This window comes from Acartia tonsa, chromosome 8 (assembly GCF_053477335.1).
Source record: "Acartia tonsa isolate MP-2025a chromosome 8, ASM5347733v1, whole genome shotgun sequence".
NCBI classification, from domain to species: domain Eukaryota; kingdom Metazoa; phylum Arthropoda; class Copepoda; order Calanoida; family Acartiidae; genus Acartia; species Acartia tonsa.
Genome location: NC_137267.1, coordinates 49,063,064 through 49,075,663, shown reverse-complemented (window position 1 = coordinate 49,075,663; position 12,600 = coordinate 49,063,064). Strand labels below are relative to the sequence as shown.

The window sequence follows — 12,600 nt, the reverse complement described above, 5'->3', positions numbered from 1 at the left end:
TTTATTTTCACGTTATTGTATAAACTGGCTCAATTACTTTGGGTACTTCTAGTGATTCATTAGTGTTCAAACTTTTAAGCTATCTATAATACAAAGTAGAACGATGTCTGTCTGTCTGTCTGTTTTTTGTCTGTTTGTTTGTAGCGAAGGATCTCTCTAACCACTGAACCGATTGGGCTCTACTCTTCAGGGAATATACCTACTTGTCCTGGGGTGGTTTTAAGCTATTTTCTGTGGGGGTGTACACCCCCCACCCCCGCAAAAAAAGAAAAATTAACCCCCCCTACCCCCCCAAAAAAAAAAAATTCTGGGGAAACTACTTCACAAAAAATTGCAGCACCAGAAATACTTTATTTTTTTAAAATTTCCTCTTGGACGGGGAAAAAGCCACTAGAGGCTATGGGTGAAGCCACTAGTTAATTATAATGTAGAACAGGGGTGATTTTTCGTCCGTTGTTTTATCCCGTAATAGAGAGATTGGTAGGTACAATATATTGTTTGTAAACACAATATTCCATTCGTTTACTTAAAACTTTGGGGGTTAATATTGTATATCGGTTTGGGGGTATAGTCCCTTTCATGGCAACGTACCTTAAGGGGCGATTCTTCGTATTTTTCACAGTAGCTTTTCTCCTATTTCTAGCACCTGCGGGGCCAATTGCCTAACCCTGTGGGGCAATCACCTAACCCGATATAACCTAACCTAACCTAAAATAACCTATAAAAAGCCATTTCAAAAATACAACGAATCGCGCGTTAAGGGCGTTGCCACGAAAAGGACTATTCCACGGTTTGGTTATCCAAAGTCAAAGTGTTCAAATTTATCCTTCAATGATCTTAATATAAATAAGGGGTAATTTTGTTAATACAATTGAAGACAATTTATCATCTATTGTCCTATCCCTTAAGATCCGTGGTTTGTATTGGAATGATTTGCCAAATAATGATAAGACTGCAGGGATTTTGATAGAGCAACCTAAGTTTTAACGGCATACCTTTTTTTTCGCAAGAAAACGAAAAAGAGAAAAATTATTTATCCTAAATTTATATATCCCTTCTACTGTTAATAAGTTAATAAAATTTAGTTAAAATCTTATATTTTAAATTCTTATTTTTTAGATAAAAGATTGAAAACGTCCATTTTTTTTAGTAGCGAATCTACTCTTTAATTTAATACAGTTTCTCTTTTAATTGGTGCAATAGATTTATTATTACTTGGAGTTTACATCAGATTATCATTTATTCTAATAAAGTAAAACTTGTAGCTGGCTAAAATAACGATGATATCAATGTTAGCAATTTAAATTTACGAAAAATATTCCCCTGTCATAATATCCACGTATATTCTATATCCATCTTAAAATGTTAAACAGTCGCCGCACCGCGTTTGCAATTTGTCTTAGTCACCAGCTTTGAATTACACATATCGAAAATGCTCACAGATTCAAAAGATGCAGTTATTTAGGGAGGGAGGGGACATTGGGCTGTTTATTACACTAGTACCTAAAGTTTTATAATAACATTTTCTTATTCATTGGCTTAAAAACTTTGGGGACTTTCAATAATAATCGATAGGTTGGCTCATAAAGTTAAGTGTCTAAACGTTTAAACCACTAATTATAATCTACAGAAGTAGCAATTTTGTGTAACGTTATTGGGGATGTACATCCACTTATCGGCCATTGTCATATCTCTAGCAGTTATTTTTTTTTATCCAATTACAATCTTATCTATCTATTGTATATAAATTTTGAAATGTTCTTAAACGTGCCTTATCTATAGTTTCCTATTAATTCATACTTAAGAAAAAACCCTTGTTATTGTGTGTTTGTAGCAAAAGAGGTTCTCCTTTATAGTGACGCTTTTCATATTTCTAGGGAAGCTTTTTTAGGGGGGTCGACTACTCCCCCCAAGCCCCCTTCTCCAAGTACCCCTAGAGGCCTCTTTAGGCAAAACCACTAGTGACCTGTTCAAGCCCGTAAATAATATTAACGGCTTGTTGTTGACGTATGAGGGGATGTACAGACAGACTGGAATACGAGTATAGAGTAGCTTCGATACAATTAAATATCAATAATATAACAAGGTATTTCTAAAAAATACAACATTTATTAAACAATTAAAACTGGTTAGAAATAGGCAGATTAATGGGATTATTATTATAGGATATATTTAATATGATATCAATTAAAGGCTTGGACGTCCTGTTTCTTAGTTAGGTAAGAAACGACGTACTTGAACACGTGGGAAATATAGATACCGCCAGCCTAGACTTATAGGCTTGTATCTAACCGAATGCAGACGGGAGAGAAGTATTCACTCTTTGGCCTGCAACAATCAACTAGCTCTCAACACAGCAGGATGGAGTATAGTGGCGGTTACAAGTGGAGGTCTGACTCAGCCAGAGAAGTATAGGAATGTGGACAGGGATGGGGATACATAAACTTGGATGGTGAATACCACACTTGCCCCCTCTGAGGGAATATGAAATATTCCCTCACAGTTGACCTGCACGCCTGCTTCTGCGGGTTGATGTTGTACTCGCAGGTTCTTCGATTGCGGCCATAGCCCTCTCTACGATATCAACAGGATTGGGTTCTGAGGAAGTAGGATCTTCTGGAGCTGCTGGAGGCTCTGGAGCAACAACATTCTGGAGGGCCAACACGCCCTCACAGGGAGCCGTGGCTACTGGATCTTCAGAGGCAGCGCCAGCCTGCGGATTAACAGGTAGATCAATTCCAGATGGAAAGAGCTCACTGATTTGAGCATCGAGCTCTGTGTCACTGTTTTCCTCTGCAGGATCCAGGACCTCTGGATTGCCTTCTCTATCGGTGGGCCTGTACTCATCAGAGCACTCAGAACCGCCATAATGAGAAATCAGCTCAACTCCATCATCATCTGGCCGGGGTACGTCCCCAGCGGGAAGAGATGCCTCTATGGTCGCCACATTCTGCCCAGGTACATTCATAATATTACAACGAGTATTAATATATTTAATTACCCTGTCAGAGTTTTGGTCCAACAGTCGACTAGTGGCCTCAATGACCGTGGTCATTCGTGATTTTAACTCAACGGTCGAGTCCTCAGAGACAGTGCGAATTTTTTCGCGCAAAGTTTTGCGGTTCCGCAGTAATTCTGCGGAAATTTCAATAAGGCGCTTGCCATGTTGTATATATGCTTTCTCAACAAATGAAGCATTGCTAGCAATTTTAGATTCCAGACTTCTCTGGAAGGGGAGAAGAGCTTCCTCCATTGCTTCTTTTACAGTGGAGGATAGGACTTTTTTCCATTCCTCAGCAGTCACCCAAAAAGCCTTAGGCTCAATTTTGCTTTCTGCTAATGTCTCTTTCTTTTTAGGGGGTAATGGAGGCGGTTGAATTTCCACCTTAGCCTTCTTGGCTACTGGGCCGCCGCTGCCTGTTGGTGTTGGCGGACGTTTTTCTACCGCTTTTGGGGCAGATTTTACGGCGACTACCTCCAATTCAGGTGAGGCACTACGTTTTGGTGGCGATTCCACCCGATTTTTTTGCGGTTCCCCTCCCCTATTTTGTTCCATTAGAGGCCTGGCCCTAGGCCTGGCTTTATCGGAATATTCGTTGGCCTCTAAATTTTTAGCCTGCCGCAATTTTTCTTGTAAGTCAAGAAGTTCCTTTGGAACATCTTTTCTCGCGGTGCGGTAAACGTGGATCGATCTTGAGACACATTGAAGTTCACTGAGGTTTTCAGGGTTGCGCGGCGGTTTTACTCGCGGCTGATACCTGTTCTCGTCAGGTTCATAGTAGGCTTCCTCAGGGCCGCCCTGGGGATAGCCATGATTGCTGTCATAATAATAGTCCTCTTCATTGTAAAAGGGTGCCTCTTCATATTCTCGACGGTATGAAGAGTGACCGGCCCCATGGGAGTGGTGAAAACCCCTTGAAAAATTCCGCCTGGGATATCCTAAAACAAAAATAATAAACTTAAAATTAAGGGTCATTAATTCCTTATACCGAATAAGGAAATATTTTTACAAAGACGACCTTTAGGGACGACAATCTTATAGGTATATATGTCTGATACAGGTCGTCCGTGTTTGGGGATTAGTTTTCCCCATTATTTGTAAAATCCCGCAATTCGTGTGTTTCACTCGTACCTCCTTCTTTGTACGCGTGAATTTTGGTGCAGGCTAATATGTAAATGATAAAAGCGACGCATAATAACGACCCTATTCCTGTAAAGATGGCTGCTACTACAAGCACTATATGATACCAAGTACTAGATAGAAAATCAACCACCTTATGATACGTTTGAATAAACCAGGAGTCAGTTATTTTCACTTCAAAATTATTGGAGTCTGCGGCAAGTTGGCTGAGGTATAATTCCTCGGCACTTTCTGAGAAATTAGTTTTTTCTAGGCTTTGCCAAGAATGATATAGGAATAGGCTAATCGGTTTATCCATAAGATATTGGTTTACATTTAGTATTTGCATACCCTGCCCTTGATTCCCAAGGAATTTTCCTTGGTACAAGTGTAAGAAAATTGGATTTTCGGAACATTTAGTCGGAGTTAAATGGGTGGTGTTAACCAATCTGCGTGAAAATGGTGATATTCCCATAGTCTTATTATTGATTGAAACCGAGAAATGATCTACAAAACAGGGTAAATTTTCTCCCAAAGAAACATTGATTTTAAGATTATCGCACTGTATTACTAAATCCAGCTCACCGAGCGCCCTAACTAGTTTTTTACGATGAGTCTGAATACTGCTTTTAGACAGAAAATGGTTCTGTAAACAGCGAGTTTCGGGGACAATTAATTTATTATATTGTTGGTAGGAATAGAAAATCTCTAGTGGTAACATGTCATCTTTTTCTTTAGCGTTTAAGAGTGGGAAATATGGTTTTATAGAATTTGTGAACCATACCATTAAGTTATCAATATTAGTTTCGTAATAAAATAATTCGGGAATTAGGTTTTCAAAATGTTTCTTATCTTTAAGTTCTAGCGCTAGCGTAATTTGGGGATCGATCACTAGATATTTTTGGGCACCCTGTTCTCCTTCAAATGTAAACAATGAAATATTAAAGATGTCTACTGTTCGCCAAGGAGAAGTGAATTTCTGTGCGCTATCAGTTTTATCATCTGAGATAATTCTATCGTAGCCTATTCTCAGATTGTGATCTAAACAATTGTTTCCCACCCAGTGACTGCCCAGGTAACAGCCCGCTTTTGTTTGTAATAATTCAACAGGCTCAGCCTGGACCCCTATTTGTTTTTCCTCAAATGTCCCAGGGATAAAAATGCCGTTAATGGTTACGCCGTTTCCCTCGCAGGCGGGGTCGATGCCGTTAAGGAGGTCGTTGGGGTAAGTAAGTGTCCCGTTTATCAGGAAACGCGTGTATGACATCTGGTGTTCATACACTGAGACTGATTTTCCTTCAAAGTTAAATATTTTAGTTTTGGACATGGTGTAACAGTCTTCATAAGTTACGAGGTTCGGTATCTCCACGAGTGCTGGAGCAGCGAGGTGTATGTGGCTATATCTGCCACAATACCAGTAATGAGTACTGGTTCGGAGGTGACAACGAATTCCAGGTATAATTTTTCTTTCAACCTTTTGCAGCAGGTGAAATTGTTTTTGTTCAATATTGGTAATATTAAGAAACGCAGCGCATTCAGAGATTTTCAAACGCGGATTTTCGTTTGCTACACATTGAGTCGCATCTATTTGTATTATTTCGGACGCATTTGATTTTGCCAAAATAATAAAAAGCCCCAAGAATCCCAAAATAAATTTACCTCGAGCTCCTGGTGCCTTTGCCAAATGATGCTGCATTTTATTTTTATGCTTCTCGTTTTTCTCTGAAATATGTTAATTAGTTAGTTTTAACATATATTTTTTTTTTTTTTTTGTTTATTTTCGTTATTATACATACGTAGATTAAGCTATATACATTTGCCACCTTGGTTTTATATAATTATACATTTTATATACATTTTATTTCTTCCTTTTAATTGGATTATGCAGTCCGATTTGGACATGTATGCGGTTATCCCCCCCTTGTGACCTAGTTTTTCTTTCTTCTTCTAATATATACTTGGGTACTATGCTTTGTTTGTTAACATTAATAACCTTTTCAGGGCTGGATTGTTTGGGTCTTTGTGCGAAGAAAGAAGCCTCGGACGGGACGGTTTCTTCCAAGAAACTATTTTCGACGTGGATGTGAGGACCGGATGACCGATCTGCGCCAGGGGGTTCTTGGTCTTTGGGCTGTGACTCGAATGGTGAGTTTTTTTCCATTATATCCCCTCCCCCATCACAATCCACCTCCCCCTGGGGTAAGTCCTGACTAGTTTCAGGGTTTCCTTCTATAAAATCGTCACCATCGTTATCTAGGTAGGTAAAATCGTCATTTTCCATACCTTTATTATCGTTTATTTCGGTTTGCCCGGTATTATCTATTGTCAAGGTTATTTCCTCAGACGGGACGATTTCCTCAATTGGAAAGACGTTAAAGGAAAGTGTTTCCCCCAATAATTCTATTTTAGAATCTATTTTTCGTATTTTATCTCTACTAACAACTTGGTTAGTTTTTATTGGATTTGATCCAAAGGGACTGAGTTCAAAAAGGGCCTCTGAGAATTTTTTTGTTACAATAAAAGGACCCCCATAGAAAGATTGCAATTTTTTACTGACCCCTATCTTGACTAGGTTAAAAAATGCAAAGACCACGTCGTTAACGAAAAGGGGAGATGAAGCCTTCCTAGATTTATTTTGAAACTCTAAATAGATCTTAGATTTTTTGGAAACCTGTGCAATAATTTCTTCCAAATTTTTTAGGTAGTTTAAGTAAGACCTGCAGTCAATGTCCTGCTTTTTCTGCAAGATTGGAGAAAAGAAATCGAGATTGAGAGTTGGTTGTCTGCCGAACATAAGGTAATATGGCGTATACCCCGTTCTTCTAGACGTACTAGAGTTAATTACAAAAGTGGTCAAAGCTAATTTTCTTGCCCAGTCTTTACTTTCGAATCGGTCATCGGATCTTAGACCTGCATAAATGCTTTGATTATGCCTTTCACATGGGTTACTATTAGGGTTTCTTGGGGGAATTAGTTTAGTTTCGATACCTAGTTCATCCATAACTTTTTTGAAAACTTCCCCAGTAAAATTTGTTCCCCTGTCACTCCTCAATGACCGAAATAAGCCGTAGGTGGGTACCACCTGTTCAAGGATGACCTTCACCGTGCTTTCCACGGTGGCGTCCTTGATGGGGTGAGCGATAATGTACCTAGAGAATAGGTCAACTAGGATAAATATGTAACGGACATGTTGTCCTTGAAAATAGTTAGGGGTTAAAGGACCGATAAGGTCTACTGATACCTGGCCAAAAATCTCGTGACTAATGGCTGAATGGGTGATAGGTTGTTTGTGTTTAGGTACCTGCCCTATTTTTCTTAGGCAGGTAATACAATTTTTGATGCGTGATTCGACAAACTTATTAATTCCTATAAGGAAGAATCTTTCATTTATCTTGCGTGTTGTTTCGTTAACCCCCTTGTGACCTATACTATTATTATGTGCCAATTCAAAAACTTTATTATATAATCCAATGGGTACGACGGGTCTTTCAATGAATGTTCCATTGCTAAGAGGTTGTCTAAATATTAGAAGTCCTTCCATAACGTATAGATGTTCTATTAATTTAAAAAGGACCTCTTTCCGGCCGGTTAGTTCAGCCTTTTCAAAACTCGACAACTTCTTTTTTTCGAATATCCACCTACGAATTTCAGATAATACTTGATCTTTTTGTGTTTCAGATTGCCAAACATTGTGCACACCGACTTCCGAAGCCGAATGTAACTCAAAAATCTGGTCTTGGTATGGGCAATCCTGTTCATAAGGATCCAAGGTAAATGAGCTAGTACATTTTTCACAATCGGTTTCCTTATGTTCTTTGCATAAAAATTGCCCTCTAGATAGATTGTCGGCATTGCAATGGTCCCTACCCTTCCGATGAATTACTGTAAAGTCAAAACTTTGGATAAAGAAAATCCATCTCAGAGTTACACCATTTATTGTTCCTTTTTGCCATTTTTTGTAATGAACTAAGGAAATCGAATCTGTACGCACAATAAAGTTTCTAAATCTTAAATAATGAAGAAAGGTTTTAAGAACAAATACTAGACATGCTAATTCGCCTTTATAACTTGGATAATTTTTCTCTGCCCCGTTACATTTTTTGGAACATATTCCAATAATTCTTTCTTCCCCCCCCTGGTTTTGGCTGAGAATTCCAGCGAAATAACTCGTAGAAAAATCTACGTCTACTATAAAGGGGTTAGGATTATCCCACTGGGGATAGCCTTTACTTATAGAATTTGAGAACATATTTATGAAATTTTCCCAATCTTTTGATAGGGAATTGGTCCATTCGATAACTTTATCGTTTCTGTGTTCGTCTAGGGTACAAGAATTTTTCGCATAGGATGGGAAATAGGCCCTATAATAATTGGAGAAGCCCAGGAAACGCTGGAGTTCCTTGCCTGTCCTGGGCCTGCTCCAATTTTTAATTTGTTCTAAATATGCGGGGTTCATTTTAAGTCCTTGGGAACTGACTATATGACCTAAATATGTACATTCGGATGTGAAGAATTTACATTTGGCTAGATTTAACTTAAGTTTTGCTATTTTTAGGACTCCGAAGAGTTTTCTGAGATTCTTCAGATGTTCCTCAACATTCTTTGAGAATATAATAAGATCATCAAGGTAAGAAATTATAAATTCGTATAAGCCAGGGATAAGGGTTAGGACTCTGTCCATCAAATGGCAGAAAACACTTGGCGCGTTACACAGTCCGAACGGCAGTTTCTTGAAAAGATACTGCCTGTTAAGGGCTGTGAACGCTGTCAAGTGTTTACTTTCCTCCGAAATGGCTAGCGCATGGAATGCGCTAGTCAAGTCGAGGGTGGTAAATACATTGCCAGTGCCTAATTTTTCTAAATTACTAGAAATCAGGGGAAGGGGCCAATTAATTTTTCGTGTTACACTATTAAGCGCACGAAAATCGATAACGAACCTAAGCTTGCCTTCCCCCCCAGCCGTTGGTTTTTTCTTTACCGCAAAGATTGGGGAGGACCACTCGCTGTAGCCCTCCTCAATGACGCCCCCCCTTAGCCAATTTTCAATTTGTTCTTTTAATTTGGCTTCGTATAATGGGTTTAATTGAATGTTTCTAGCCTTAATAGGTTTAGCCCCGGGGATCAAGTCTATTTTATACTGTAAGAGATCACAGTTACCGATATCGGCATCGTCAACCGAAAATATATCGAAATGATCAAGGCATAATTTTACTACCTTTTCCTTCATCCCTGGGTTATTTTTGATAAAATCACTATTTTCTAAGTCTAATTTTTCTTTAATGAATTTAATTCTTTTAAGAAGTGTAGTTCCTGACAATTCATTTATTTGATTAATACTTTTATTGCAGGAATTTGGGGAATCTGATTCGAATTCAAAGCAATATCCAACTTTAACGTTATCCAATAAGGTAATATTTTTTCCTGCTAAATTGACAAAATTTACCCAACATTCTCCCTTCTCATTTACATTATAAATACCTTCCATAAGCATTAAGCCGTTATGGCTTGTCATTTTAGAATTATTTGGGGATATATACAGCTTCCTATTTTTCTGATGAATAGGTATTGTTATCACCGTTGTATTCCCCCCCGGCAGGAATGTTGTTTTCTTTGCTAATTTTACGCATGTTTTATTTTGTTTTAATGTCCCAGTCCCCCCCTGGTTACTCCAATTTATTCCTGGGATAAGGGAGTTTTGTTCCGTATGAACATTATTTGTAGGAATTAAGGGTATGTTTTTACTTTCTTCAACTATATTAATTGTTGAATTTTCTATGGGGATTTGCTCGCCAGTGGGGAGCTCAAAGGAGAACTTATCTAGTAACAAATTAATTCGATTAACTTTGAGAAATTCATATCCTAGATTTATAATTTTAGACGTCGTTTCAGGGATGTAAAACGTTTCTTCGAATATTTTATCTGACCCATCAAAGCTGAATTTTAAACTCATGTGTCCTATGATATTTACTGGTTTTAAATCTACAGACAGAGCGCTAAGATTGACAGGGGTGAATGTGATTTTATTATCATCTAAGATTTCTTTAGAAATAAGGGACCTAAAGTTGTTTCCTGTATCCACTAAAGCGTGTTGCAGGAATTCCCCCCCCACGGGATTAAGAACTTTTAGTTTTGCACAGATAGGCATTATAAAATAAATTATATTTTTAGTCGAAGCCTAAGATGCATATTTTCCAAGATCCCCACCTCAGCGGTTAGACGATGGTAATCCTCACACAGAGACTTCCTGTGTTCTAGGTATAGTTGTCTGTCGAAATTTTTTAAATAATGAAATGTTTTAACAATATGGTTAATTGTTAAAATAATTTTATATAGCTTTCTGGGTTTCATTAAGTTTTTTTTTTCAAGTGCTTTTCAGCTCCAGAAATTTCTCAATAAGCATGAGAATGTTGATAGTTCTAAAGAAACTACTTAACTTTAATACGGGTCCTTATTTATATACTTGGATATATGATAGAAACCTATCGGAATAAAACTGAACTAAAAAGTTTTCGAAAGATTGAAGGGCTACAAAGTAGCTTAAAAATAAGTGTTCAGCTTGCAACTAACAAGACATTAAAAACCAGACTGACTTATTTTTTGACTTATATCTGTATTTATACAAAATATAGTGTCATTAGTTAGTATCTGATTCACGATACAAATAATATAAAGTTAGCGCTAAATTATAGCTCAAAAATTATTAGATATGGCTAATATAATAAAGAGGGTCAATGATGACTGGTTTATTATTCTGATATTGTTAGTATTTATACTTAATTTTTCCACCTATGGGGTAGAACAAGTTTATACATTTACTAGAGTATAATTAATGCTGAAATCAGCTTAAAAAAATAGGATGTGGTTTGTAGTAACTGCTTTGATAGTAACTGGCCTTGATTAATAATGTGCATTCACTTTTATATAGGCTTTTCATTCCACTGGTAATCCTAGCGGAAGCTAATAGAACTAACTTTATTTCATTCTGCTAGTAATCCTAGCGGAAAATAATTTAATCAAAATGTTTTAAGATTTTATTAATCACATCTTAAGTGATTAAAGTTTTTAATTTTTAAATGCTGCTTGATTGCAGCTCAAAAATCAGAGAGTAAATGATAACAACAAAGAACTTAAGAACAACTGAATTAGATTTGGAAATTTGCTTGTATTTATACAGATTTTCCAGTAGACCCCCCCCCTTCTTAATCTTATTATTTACTTATACGGACCGCGGTAGCATTCTAGGCGACATCTTTCGGATACATAATAAATTAAATATAGTTCTATTATTGTCACTGTACAAAATGCAATAATATTTATCCATATGAATAAGTTATTATACATAATTGCTGAGATATTTCAGCTACAAAAATCAGAGGCTAAGAGTGAGCAACTCTCAGATAAAATTGATACTGAGGATTCAACTCAAGAATCATTGTTTATATACAGATAATTCGCTTAAGTTCCCCTAGCGGTTAAAAATTGAACTAGAATGTTTTAGATTCTAATATATATACATTCAAAATATACGATATTTACATTTTAGATAGGTCATGCGATATTAAAAATAAATACTACTAAATAGAAAATAGGTATTCACTTGTTAGCTTCTTGATAAAGACTATTAGATTTTTAAAAAATGGAAATATTAAGTGCATGTGAAATGCTCCTCAGGTTACTTCCCTATTTCCCCCAATTTCCTGTATCAGCTACATTTGGATAGGGAAAGGAGGGGGAGGAGTTTATTTTGTGTTGCTTAGTCAGACTTAATAATAATAATTTGTTTTATTTTTTCGCGCCAAAGCATTGCTTGGCAAGGGATATTTGATATTAAGGAATTTGCAAGCTTAGCTTGGCATGGGATATTTTGTTTATCTTTCATATCAAAATATGAAATTCATTCAGCAAATTTTTATTTTCTGGGATAGGGACAATTAATATCGCATAAATCCACTTTTACATCTAGTGGACGTGATTTTTAACAATCGTTTGTACATATTTATCTATTTCAGATTCCTCGCTGGCTTCCTGATCCATTTGGTTGATAGTTTTACGCGCATACTGCTCAGGTATTTTATTACTATTAGTTGGAGCTTTTCTAGGCGTGAATTTACTCCGTGTTTTACCAAAGCGGGACTCAGGATTTGGGGGCTCCCCAGCTTTCTTTTTGTTGCAATTCTGCACTACATGGCCAGGGATATTACAATGCCAGCATTTAATATTTTTACTCCTTCCATTAAAGGCTCCTATAACGCCCTCGATTTGATCCCAAGCAATAGGATCATCCTCATGATCTACCCAAGAGGGAACCTCGTCAGGTTCTTCGGTTAAGTTTTCCTTATACATTGCCGTGTTAGTGGGGATATTATCTTCGATAATGCTGATTATGGGTTGTTTTTTCGTTTCCGCAGAATTTTTAGGTAGGAACATTTCCATGGCTTGAGAATAGCAAGCCGAAAGGTTTTCCTTGCTAATATGGCCAG

At 37.2% G+C, this 12,600-nt stretch overlaps 1 long non-coding RNA gene across 1 annotated transcript; it reads left to right on the top strand.

The window, feature by feature from the left end:
* The first annotated feature begins 8,700 nt into the window (after window positions 1–8,700).
* On the top strand, window positions 8,701–10,351 carry LOC145327185 (uncharacterized). Its single transcript, XR_013882103.1, has 3 exons — window positions 8,701–8,747; window positions 9,469–9,528; window positions 10,289–10,351. It is a non-coding gene; the product is annotated as an uncharacterized LOC145327185 (long non-coding RNA).
* The last annotated feature ends 2,249 nt before the right edge of the window (window positions 10,352–12,600 follow it).